Genomic DNA, 13,131 nt, shown 5'->3' with positions numbered 1-13,131 from the left:
CATTTCTCTCCATGGTTGAGGAGAGACATGGGAAAAAAAACAACCTCTATTCAGCAGTTTCCCCACTCATAATTCAAGAAAGAGAGTCATGTATTAGAATATAGATAATTAGCTGTGACTGAAAATAATAAGTTTGGCAACGCATATTCTCCACTACTGCTCAGAGTAGCCATTTATCGTCTTGCATACTCTCCGTCAAGGCTAATTACTGCAACTGTAATTAGTAACCTGTTGAAAGAACAAAAGAGGCAACTAGCTACGCACTTAAATAAGTACATTGCTGTTTCTAATAAGATCTTGGGAGTCTCTCTTTGGAATACATTTACTTACTGCTTGTGTATTTCCAGTCTGACCCTCATAAAATAACAGAAAAGGAGGGTTATCTCCTCTCAGTAGAGATGCTGCCAATCATGCCAAAGCGTGACAGTAATAAGAAATTGCAGAACTACTAACTTTAGTATGTAACTGTCACTTAAATCAGCCTCTGTCCTAGATGACTGGCAGATAACTAATGTAACGCTGATTTTTTTAAAAAGGCTCCAGAGATGATCCTGGCAATTACAGGCCAGTAAACCTAACATCAGTAGCATGCAAATTGGTTGAAACCATAGTAAAGAACTGAATTATCATATATAGATGAACATGATGTATTGGGGAAGAGTCAACATACCTTTTGCAAAGGGAAATCATGCCTCACCAATCTATTAGAATTCTTTGAGAGTGTCAACAAAACGTGTTGACAAGGGTGAGCTAGTGGAAATAGTGTACTTGGACCTTGTCCAAGGCTTTCTGAAAGTCCCTCACCAAAGGCTCTTAAGCAAAGTAGGCAGACATAGGATAAGAGGGAAGATCCTCTCATGGGTCAATAGTGGGGTGGCCCAAAGATCTGTACTGGGACCAGTGCTGTTCAACATATTCAGAAATGATCTGGAAACAGGGGTAAACAATAAGGTGGCAAAGTTTGCAGACTATGCAAAATTACTCAAGATAGTAAAATCTGACTGAGTTACAAAGTTACAAAGGGATCTCACAAAACTGGGTGACTGGGCAACAAAATGGGAGATGAAAGTCAATGTTGATAAATGCAAAGTAATGTAAACATAATACCAACAATAGACACAAAATGATGGGGTCTAAATTAGCTGTTGCCACTCAAGAAAGATCTTTGCATTGCGGTAGATAGTTCGCTGAAAACATCTCCTCAATGTACAGTGGCAATAAAAGAAAAGTAGCCATGTTAGGAACCATTAGGAAAGGGACAAATAATAAAAGACAGAAAATACCATAATACCACTTGTGACAAGGCACCTCCTCTGTCACACCAGATTTAGCACTTCCCTCTCTGGGGGAAGGATAATTCAGCCCCACTCTGGACAGTGTTTGGTCTTCCCTCTCTGTATTTTCAAGATAGGCCTCAGGGGAGTCCCAAGGAGGGCTCCTCCATCAAATGGAAAGAAGCCAATTTGCAAACACAAAACAAAGGGGATATCTTTCCCTGCCCCCTGGCTGGGGTGGTGGTGCGGGGTGTTGTCCTTTTGTTGGCCCTACGGCACTCAGCTTTGGTTGTTTCCCCCGGTAGTGAGAAGAGCAGCCACTCACCCTGGAGAAGCCTATCTCCCTGCTGCCACTAGCCTTGCAGCAACTTGTCTCCTCTTCTCTTTCAGCAGAGGTTTAAAAAAGATCTCAGGCAGCCCTTAATTGGACTCAGATGTCCCTAATTGACCTGAGGTAACCCCTTCTCAGCTTATAGGAAAAAGAACTTTTATCATTCTAGGGCTAACACACCTGCCTTCCACCACTCTCATGCAGGGGTTCTTTGTGACTGTGGGGCTTATTTCCAATCCTCCCTCCGTTCACGCATCTGGGCAGAGTTCCTCTGGACGGCATCCGCTGGCTCCCTTAACACCTTCGAGGAGCAGTGGGCGCTGTCTGGGGTTCTCTGCTCAGTGTCTCCTTCAGGTTCCCTTTGTTTGACCCTTTGACATTCACACCTGCTCGATACATTTTTGGTTGTCCCCCGTAATTATTTGAGTTCCTGGACCTTGTGGATCCTCCCCAAAGGCTGGGGGAGGGTCCTTTCGCAGGCTTGCTAAAGGACCCTCCCACTTCCCAGAACCCAGTAGGACCATTCTTGTGCAGCTGCCCAGCCTGACTTTGTCACACACTATATAAATCCATGGTACACCCTCCATCCCCACTTTGAATACTGCCTACAGTTCTGGTCACTTTACCTCAAAAAAAAAATTAGAATTAGAAAAAGTACAGAGAAGGGCAAAAAAAATTATTAGGGGTGTGGAACAGCTTTCATATGAGGAGAGATTTAAAAGACTAGAACTGTTCATCTTAGAAAAGTGACTATAAAGCAGCCCCTTCTCCTTCCCTCAAGTTTCTTCTTGCACCACCTCCAACATGCTCCCTGACTACTGAATACTGCATCCCCTCCACTGGTCCTCAGAACCTTGAGAACTAGAAACTTAAAAAAAAAAAAGAATATTGAGGTTCTCACATAATCAAATGACCCTAGTAACTTGCGTTTTAAGAGAAACACCAAATATGAGATTTGACATCTCTGGCACCTTCACCTCACACAGCTCCCCTGCTCTCCCAGTGGAAGTGGGAAGGTAGAAGCAAATGATCAGGAGGGGCCACCCACAAATAGAATCCCAGCTGATCCAGGAGACTTAACAGCTCTGGGCATTCTATCAGCAGAGAGAGAAGCTAAATTGCTCATCCATTTCCAGATTGAAGTAGGCATTCATAGACTAGTGATTATGGTGTTTTATAGGGAGGAAAAAGACACTTATGTTTGCTACGAAATCTGCTCTGTTGCAAATAATACAATAAAAGCAAACGCAAAAAAGTTACAGCAAAACTAAGTCATCAAGAAAAGATCTTAACTAAAAGCAATTTGTTATTGTGACTTAATGTTTCATAAATGATTTCAAGAGGGATGTTTATTGCAGGATCTGAGACCTGCAGCTGTATAAAATGTTAAATAAATTACAGAAGAATCAGCAAAAATTATCTTGCATGAAGCAACTCTGAGATGCATCTTTAATCAGCACCTAATATCTTCTCATGTATTCTTTTTTATTGTTAAGTAGGACATTTACCATTCTGAAAGACAATGTCAAGCTAGGGTGCCAAATGCCAGTGGAATTACCTATTCTTAATTGTCTTTTTTATCTACTGGTAAAATGTTCAGATACAGACAAATTGTGTTGTCTTACACATGAAATCTTTTCTGCAGTGTACAATGCTGCTACAATAAATTCTACTTATTAGCTGCAAAAACAAATCTCTTTAATGGGATTGTTGAAATATCACCCTGTTGCCTGACTCAGCAATCCAGTAGCTGCATGTTAAAAAAGAGGTGAACCAAATCCCTTTTAGTTCGTTTCCAAGCAGCACTGACACTGGAGGCAGGTCTCCATAGCCCACAATTTGTTTTTCCAAACTGGGTCACAAAGAAATGCCTGCAATAAATTGTAGGCACCACTCCACTTGGAGAATAAGCTATAGCAGTCCTAAAAGACAAAAGCCCTTCAGTATGTCTAGGATTTATTTAGTGTTACTATGTCCTCTTCAGGAAGTCTGCCTTCACATTCTAAATTAGTTGCTTTATACTGCATGAGACACAGGGAAAAAGCCCACACATAAAAAATATCCAAAGAAAATATTGTCACACAGTTTGGTGAAAAGCAGAGAAGGACTTAAGCCAAAAACATAAAACCAAACACTCCCCAAACTTTAAGAATCTGGACTCAAACTTCATAGTTATTCCCCATTTCTATGACAGTTTCAGAAAGTTTGGATCTGGATCCAAACGTTGGGCCCCAAACCTGTAAATTGCCAAGATCCTTTTAACCTCAGTGACCTGTTTCTTATGGTTTGTATAATTTCTACTCGTGATTATGCTGTTCAGCCACTAAAGCGGGGGTGGGCAAAATACGGCCCAGGGACCGGATCCGGCCCATCTAACATTTCTGTCCTGCCCACAGGCTCTTTGGCTGCCCCCTTGTGATCTCTGGGCCGCTAAAAGTCCCGTGGCACAGCAGGGTGCTCAGGCAGGCTGCCCACCTGCTGTGGCTCCACACAGCTCCTGGAAGCGGCTGCCTGCTGCTGGCATGTCTCTGCACGCCCCTGGCGACGGCGGGGTGATGTGGGGGTGGAGGCGGCTCCGCGCACTGCCCCCAGCACTATCCTCACAGCTCCCTCCCCACAAGGGGCACGCAGAGACACGCCAGTAGCCGCCAGCCGCAGCCGCTTCCAGGAGCTGCATAGGGCCACAGCACGCAGGCAGGCAGCCTGCCTGAGCCTTGCTGCACTGCCGGCTGGGAACCGCCTGTGGTAAGCACCTCCACTGGTCAGAGCCTGCACCTTGCATCCCTCCTGCACCCCAACCCCCTGCCCAAGGTCAGAGCCCCATCCTGCACCAAACTCCCACCTCAGCTACTCCTGCACCCCGATTCCCTGCCCTGCTCAGAACCCCCTCCTTCATCCAAACTCCCTCCCAGACCCCGCACCTCCTCCATTAATAGAGTAGAAATGTGCAGCCCGTGACCACTTACCAAAATTCATGGAGTGGCCCCCCCTGTGGAAATTATTGCCCACCCCTGCACTAAAGTGTTTGTGCTATGTTGAGGAGACAGTATAGTTCTTGGCAACAAAGTTTAAACAAAATGAGCTTGCTTCCTTTGTATTGCTCTCCTCATTAATAAATGCCTGTTGTTTAAGGAGGACTGAATGGATTCTGACATTTTGATTAAATCTGTAGTCTAAAGAAGGGGGAAAAATTATTGTAAACTATCATCCATAGGTAATGTTTTGTAAAAACATACAAACATGGATTTAAGTGTTATAATGTTCAAGATGAAACAACATTCAAAGTATAGGTAGGCCAAAGCTGCAAAACTCAAGATTTTGATCCTGCATGCAAGTCCCCCAAAGTCTGGAGACGTTTGTATTTTAGTTCAGTCTGTAACGTCTGAGGCCTTTTTCTGCAGCCACATTAGGACAGCAGCAGCCATGAGCCCAACAGCAGGAAGTCACATCCTCACATGCCTTCTAAATTATATTAAAACAATGTTATATTGGGCTGTTCAGAAGGCAATCCTGTCCTAACAATACCCACAACCACCAGATAAAGAAACAGATCCTAAGATGTTTAAAGAAAAATGTTGTTTGATAGCATCCTGTCTGGCAAGGAATCGCGTAACAGTTGTGATTGTGAAATCTATACTTCTTTATTGTTCGGCCTTTATGGTTCCCCCTTCTCTATTGTTTATCTCTATGGTCTCTGTCTGATTCTTTAATTGTTTCTGCCTGTTGCATAACTAATATTGCAAGATTTAAATCAACTAAGGTGGTGGGATATGATTGGTTAAAGAATTGTTTTGTAATGGGCTAGGATTTAAAAGAAAAATACTGTTTTGTAGTACCTTTGTTTAAAATGATTGGCTGAAGTATAGCTAAGCAGGACTTGAGCTTAACTATGTAACTGGGATCCAAAAGGAAGTTCTTTGGAACTTAACTCCAGGATACAGCCCCAGGATCAGACCTCAACCCTCTGCCAACTCTATCGTGCAGAAGCTGGAGTCCCCAGATGACCTGATACTGACTGGCCAGAAGGGAAAAGTTCGTCTGCCTTATTGAGAGTGGTAAGCATTTTATGCTGAGCGTGTGCATTCTGTTTCGGTAACTGTTAATAAATAGAGGTTAACAATATTACTGTATAAGGCTCTTTCACTGGTAAAAGGCCCTGCAAACCCACAGAAGAGTACACCCTGACCCCTAGGAAGTGAGTAAAGGTGGGTGCCCTAGAGAGTGTGAGTAACGAATTTGTAAGGAACATTTTCAAGAGGTATGTCTAGATAGTCACAGGTCTACATTAGAAGCGCTACACCAATGTGGCTGTATCGCTGTAGTGTGTCTGGTGAAGACGCTCTATGCGGATGGGAGAGCGCTCTCCCATTGATATAATTACTCCCCACTCCATGAGAGGCAGAAGCTATGTTGGCAGGAGACTCCTTCCCGCTGACATTGCGCCGGTGTGAACAGCGTTTAGGTCACTGTAACTTGTGTCGCTCTGTGTGTGTGTGTGTGTGTGTGTGTGTGTGTGTGTGTGTGTGTGTGTGTGTGTGTGTGTGTGTGTGTGTGTGTGTGTGTGTGTGTGTGTGTGTGTGTGTGTGTGTGTCTTTTTCACACCCCGAGCAATGCAAGTTAGATTGACTTAACGGTAGAGTAGACCTGGCCTTGGAGTCCTGATGTTGCAACCTGAGTGTTCGGAAGCATTTAGTCTGAACTATTCTCTACATGCAGGAGTTATACCAGTATCTAAGTTAAATATTTCAAGTCAACTCTTTGGAAGGTAAGTGGAGTCAATTTATCAGAAACTAATGTGATTTTTTCCAAAGGCCCTGTTTTAGACAGACAATGAGCCAAGGATGAAGTATCTCTTCTTATATTTTTCCATCCACAAAGAGTCACTATGTACTTTCAGCCTGAATAGATTTTATTTTAGATAAATTAAAAAAAAAGAAACCTTTAAATTAAAAGAAGGTTGCAAAGGTTGAGTGTAGACCTCAAGAGTCAGAAAAATTTATAATGCCCATGAAAATTTAGCTCTGCCTCTGGGTATAACTAACTACAATGCAATCTTTAATTGCATGATTATAATTTTGACACTACATAATGTTTTGGATTTTTACTATCAGTTTCTCCTAAGTAGCAAGATATGGTTCTCCTCCATTCTGCTTGTTTTTTTTTTAACTAGAAGACATTATCCAGAGGGTGCTGAAAGAGTCAATATAGGTATCATTACATCCTGAAGTAGTGCTGCCTATCTGAGTCACTTCTTTAGGTTATTAAAAAAGCCCTTACTTCTGTTGTAAACCTATGGGCTTTTCCGAGATCCTTCCTCATGCCAATACCACAGCAATGTGACAGCATTTCACAGGAGGCACTGGTTTTTCTATTTGCCCATTTGATTCTAAAGGGGAGGCTATATGTTATGCGATAAAAAACAGCGTAGCGTTCATTCTTGTGAACTGTAATGGGAACAATTGCCTGGTACCAATGCCTAAGGCATCCTGTATGGGATGAAAATGCCTTTCAGCTTACTACCCATTGTGCAAGTCCTTGTGTTTCTCAGTTTCTCCAGTTCAGGACAACAAATGTAACTGTCTACTACAAACACAGAATTTCCATTACCCATTGTGAAAACTCCTCATTCCACCTGACAAGAAAAGCATGTTGGAAGGGATCACGGGCTATTTAGTGTTTGACATGTGAAGCAAATAGTACCTCTTCTTATAATTAATGCATCCACACCATCCAAAATATTCTGTCCACTTCTTTGCTTCTATGTGTCCTCAATGAAGGATCTTTGTCATTTGATATTAGAATGGTGGTTCCTCAGTTACTTTCATCTTGGTTATAAAAACTAGAATGATACAGAATTTATATGGCACATTGAATGGATTAAAACTGGCTGAATGATAGATCTCAAAATGTAATGGTTAATGATGGTTCCCCATTTAACACGTCTGTTTCCAGTAGAGTCCCACAAGTATCAGGTTTTGGCCATATGCTATGTAACATTTTTATCAATGACCTCAAAGAAACCATAATATCATCACTGAAAGTTTGCAGATGACTCCAAAATTAGGGAAATGGTAAATAACAAAGAGGACAGGTCACTGATACAGAGAAATCTGCTTGGTTAACAGCACAAACAATATGTGTTTTAATATGGCTACATATAACTGTATACATCTAGGAACAAAGACTGTAGGCTATACTTGCAGGATGGGGGTGGGGGGACACACCTCTATCCTGGAAGTAGTAACTCTGAAAAAGATTTGGGGACCATGATGGATAATCAGCTGAACATGAACTCCCAGTGTGACTCTGTGGCCAAAAGAGCTAATGTGGCCCTGGGAGGCATAAACAGGGAGATTTTAGTAAGAGTTGAGGTTATTGTACCTCTACATTTGGCACTGGTGCAACCACCACAGGCATACTGCGTCCAGTTCTGGTATCCACAATTCAAGAAGTACCGTATATACTCGTTCGTAAGCCAAATATTTTTGTTAAAAACGTGAGGCATCCAAGAGCGGGGGCCGACTTATAAATGGGTCTACACCAAAATTTGATGATTTAAAACTATATGGCAGGGATTGGCAACCTTTGGCATGCTGGCCGCCCTTCCTGCCGCTCCCATTGGCTGGGAATGGCAAACTGCGGCCACAGGGAGCTCCACTTCCCGCAGCTCCCATTGGCTGGGAATGGCGAACTGCGGCCACAGGGAGCTGAGGGGCTCCATGCCTGCAGATGCTCCAGGTAAAAAAAACCGTCCCAACCTGCCAGCCACTTACCCTGACAGGCTGGGAGCCAAAGTTTTCCAACCCCTGAAATATAGGGTTGGCTTATGAAAGGGTCATACAGTTTTTCTATTTTTGCTTATCCATCTTTGGGGGTCTGCTTATAAATGAACAGGCTAATGAATGAGTATATACAGTATGTTGATAAATTGGAGATGGTTCAGAGAAGAGCCAGGAGAACGATTAAAAGGATTTGAAAACATGCCTGTTAGTGATGTGCTAAATAGACTGAGCTCTTTGAGTCTAACAAAGAGAAAACTAAGGGGTAACTTTATCACAGTTAATAAGTACCTACATAGGGAACAAATATTTAATAATGGGCTCTTCAATCTAGCAGAGAAAGGTGTAACATGATACAATGGCTGGAATTTGAAGCTAGAAAAATTGAGGCAGGAAATAGGTATATATTTTTAACAGTGAATAATCCATCACTGGAACAATTTACCAAGGATCAGGGGGGATTTTTAAATCAAGATTTTTTTTTTTAAAGAAAAACATCCAGAGATCTGCTCTAGGAATTATTTTGGGGAAGTTCTATGGGTTGTGCTATACTGGAGGTCAGACTAGATGATCACAGTGGTTCCTTCTAGCCTTAAAAATCGATGAATCTTTAAAGATCAGCTCAGGCATAACTGGTAGCTCCCCATGGACCCACCAGAGCTCTTCCTCTGTCAGGTTGGACAGTAACATTTATAACAGACATCTCTGCTCTTTTCATGGTGTCTGATTATTACTCTGATTTTTAAAGCAAAAATTCATTCTCATCTGAACAGTAACAAAACCCCTTCACCATATAACAATAACTTACAGTTACAAACTTGTAAGTTTCCACAGCTTGGTACACAGGATCTCTGTTAAATGCCCAGGCTGTTGCAGCCCAGAAAAAGAATTAATGCCTCTTGTCCCATGAGAAGGTAGTTGGTGCAGGCCAATACAGAGAAACTCTGAACACAGTTGCCTACTGTGGCTTGTGCATGAATAAATAACTTTAGTTCTGCCAGTCTTTTAACTTTCTTATGCATAAATATCCAGGAAAACAATTTCACACCTTTCATAAATACCAACATGGTAAAGTATTCAGAAGGTGCAATAAGCACATATGGTTATCCCAGAACATCAGTCACCTGTGGATATAGGTGTGTTTTGTGAGAAAGCATCACAATCCCACCCCCCATATGCCATGTATAGCGGGGTTTATAGTAGAGTCATAGTAGATGTTGAAATGGGAATAGATTTAGTGACTAGAGAGCAAAGAAGGAAGGTCTTGTGGTTAAAGCTTGGGCCTGGGAGATCTAGGCTCAGCTCCTGGCTTTGCTACAGACCTCCTGTGTGACTTTGGGCAAGTTATTTATGGCCTGATTTTCAGAGGTGCTATGAATGGCTTGCAGATGTTGAAGTCTGTTCCTGCAGTGGCTGCTCTGCACTTTTGAAAATAAATCAGGTCATTTAGGTCTATAAAAATGGGGGGGGGGAAATGGTTTACCAGCACTTCAACTCCAGTATAGACATACCCTTAGGAGCCTGAGGTGTAATGTCCAGCTCAGGAAGATGGATCCATGCTAGCTCTGATGGAGCTAGTGCACTAAAAATAGCAGCGTTTTGCAGCTGCATGGGTAGCAAAATGGTCTCACCTTCCTGACTACAATCCTGCCTGAAACCCCAGGTACATACTTGGGGCAGCTAACCTGTCCTGCTGCTGTGGAGCCACAGCTACATGGTTATTTTTAGCATGCCAGCGGCATACCTGAGCTGGAAGGTACACCTCCAGCTCCAACGTGGACATAGGAGCATCAGTAAAACTCATGTAGGATAAGTGCCTAAGGGCATGTCTATAATAGAGCTAGAAGGTATAAATCTGAGTAGACATACCCAGAGTAGCTCTGATGGAGCCCGTGCACTAAAAATAGAAGTGTAGCCATGACAACACAAGCAGCAGGAGGAGCTAGTTGCCCAGAGTACAGTCCCATAGGTATGCACTTGGGGCGGCCAGCCTCTCCCACTGCTCACTTCTCTTGCTAGAGGGCTAGTCCATTAGAGCTAGTACAGGTAGGTTTCTTCAAGCTGGAATTTACACCTTCTAGCTCTAGCATAGACATACTCTAAATCTTGAATGTACTGAAAATGAGATTGGGAGCCTAGGTCGTTCAGGTGCTTTTGAAAATTATCTCCAAAAAACTGGCTGCAATTGTCTAAGATTCCAAGGGCAGAGTATGGCCAGAACACTGCTCAGCCTGCCTCTGTCTGCCTTAGCTTTCTTCTGCTTTTATCATCATCCTACACACTCTCCTGACCCTGTTTCTCCCAACCCTTTTCCAGTCCTACCCCAGGCCATGGTGGGTGCTCCACAGGGTCCAGAAGAAGTGGGGTGATGGTGCCACCACCATTTTAACATACCTAATGTGGTGTCTATTGTGAATAAAAATTAAAGCTAGAGCAGCATCGGTTCTAGCAGAATGATGAATGTGGACATCAAGACAAATGAATCCGGCATAATTTGAAGCTAACTTCATTGCCAGTAGCAACCATATCAGAACAGTAGTCTATCTAGTCTAGTGTACTTCTGACAGTGGTCAGTACCAGACACTTCAGAAGGAGATGTGATTTCCCCTATGGAGAGGTTGTTTAATAACCATCCACTATAGGGGGTGTTTCTCCTTAACACCAGCTGTTTACTGGTAGGCTTATGAGCAGGAGAGTTTACATCTCTTCTAAAACAATTGTAATCTTATTTAAAAGTAACTTTGGAGGTCTTCATTATCCATAGAAGGGTATAATCTTTATTTGAATCTTATTGGACATCTAGCCTCAATGGCATCTTTTGGCACTGTGTTCCACAGGTTAGTTATGTGTTGTATAAAGGGAGTACTTCCTTTAGATCAACTTGAAATTTGTCACCTTCAAGTTCACGGAATGTGCCCCTGTTCTGATATTATGGGAAAGGATGAATGGATGCATCAAATTAACTTCCTCTGTACTATTCTTTAACTGATACATTTCTAGAGCCCTCTAACTATCTGTAGGCACAGGTCCAGATTCACAGAGAGCCCTAGCAACAGAAGCGCCACTTAGACATTGGTGGTGCAAGATTCTTACAACTTCTCCCCTGCTGGGGAGCTCAGAGTTGGCCAGCATTACCCCAGGACTGGCTGTTCTCACTGGGGAGGGACTGTAGCTAGAGCAGCCAGTGGTGCATTATTTAAACACATGCACACTGCAGCTCCTTTGGTAGGATAAGTGCATCATTAAACCACCATTAAAATAAAAGTTTAGTCTTATCTGTGATTAGGGATTTTTAAAAATATAAACACTGAAAAAATACTGGCTGCCTAGTAAAAAGTGGGGAGGGAGTGGTCTCAAATTACAGCCAGGCAAATGGGACCAAGAAAAGAAAAAAAAAATCACACTCTGCTGCTGGCATACAATACTGTAAACAGGTTGCATAGTACCTTCTGCCTTTCCACCACATTGCAATTCAAACACTGCTCACATACGGAGTATGAACGTTCTTGTTCAAATTCCCATAAGGTTTTTATTTTCTTTGCTTATTGACAAAACAGTAAAAACACTATGTTGAACAATTTTTTGCAACAAGAAAACAGTAATTTGTCAGAATGATTGAATAAGCCATAACTCAGTGGAACCACAATGATATTAGCTTATGGCATGTAACAGAGATAGCTCATTATATGGCTACAGAGGGGAAAAAAGATTTTTTTTTAAAGAAGGTGCCAGTTCATAAATGGTACACAGTATTATATGCACAGAAAATTTACTTGAAAAGATCATAAAGAATGGCCAAGAGATATTAAATTTGGTTTTTCCATTTATCCCCTGGACATGACGCAAAGCAAGGAGAAACCTAATGAAACTAAAAAGGCGGTGAATATTAAAAACGATTCAAGAAAATACGTTTTTATTCAATGCATGAGTGGAACCTGTGGAACTCATTTCCTTAAGATATTATTGAAGTCAAAAGTTTATCTGGATTACAAGTAGGATTATATGTACAAGAACAATATTCATAACAACATAGATTAAGGGTAAAAATTTAAAAATCAAGTTCCATTTTCAAAATTGACTTAGGCACTTAGGAGCCAATGTCAGGCATGACATTTTTATGCAGCTTTTCAGATGTAGAGATTTTGGAGCAAGCATGGATTACATTCAACTCTCACCCTGTGTGAGATCACATGGGACTTCCTTTGGCTACCTGATTTGTCTGCACGTGAAATAGTTAGTCTTGGCTGCATTTGATTTTTATTTTTTTCTAATTTCAGCAATTAATATTGATGTTTATTTTGAAGAATGTTTTTGACCTTTTAACTATTTTTACAGTTAGTGGAATTTATGGTCGGGGGTAGGGTTGGGAGTAGAGCAGTGCTGACAGCAGGGGACTATCTGGGTCATAAAAAGGGGCCCAAGACACAGGGACAAAAGGTGCAGGGGAGGCTGTAGTCCTGGCCCAGTGAAGCAGACACTGGTGGCCAGGTCTGTGAAGAGGAGAAGGAGCCGTCCCCAGTCACAGGGTGCTTCTGAACAGTTCCTGCCTGGAGATGGCTTCCACATTGGTGAATGAGCAAGTGGGGCCATGACAGGGGATTTACAGAGAGCTCTCTGCATGGTCATGGGGCTGGCAGCACCTGGTCCCTGCAGGTGCAAGGGTGCAGGGAAGGTTGCTGTTGGGGTAGAGCAGAGATCCCCGGCCAGGACGGCAAGGAGGAGGATCCCCAGCTGCAGAAGTGGCCAC

Source organism: Mauremys reevesii, linkage group 2 (assembly GCF_016161935.1).
Source record: "Mauremys reevesii isolate NIE-2019 linkage group 2, ASM1616193v1, whole genome shotgun sequence".
Classification (NCBI taxonomy): domain Eukaryota; kingdom Metazoa; phylum Chordata; order Testudines; family Geoemydidae; genus Mauremys; species Mauremys reevesii.
This window is presented reverse-complemented; position numbering follows the sequence as displayed.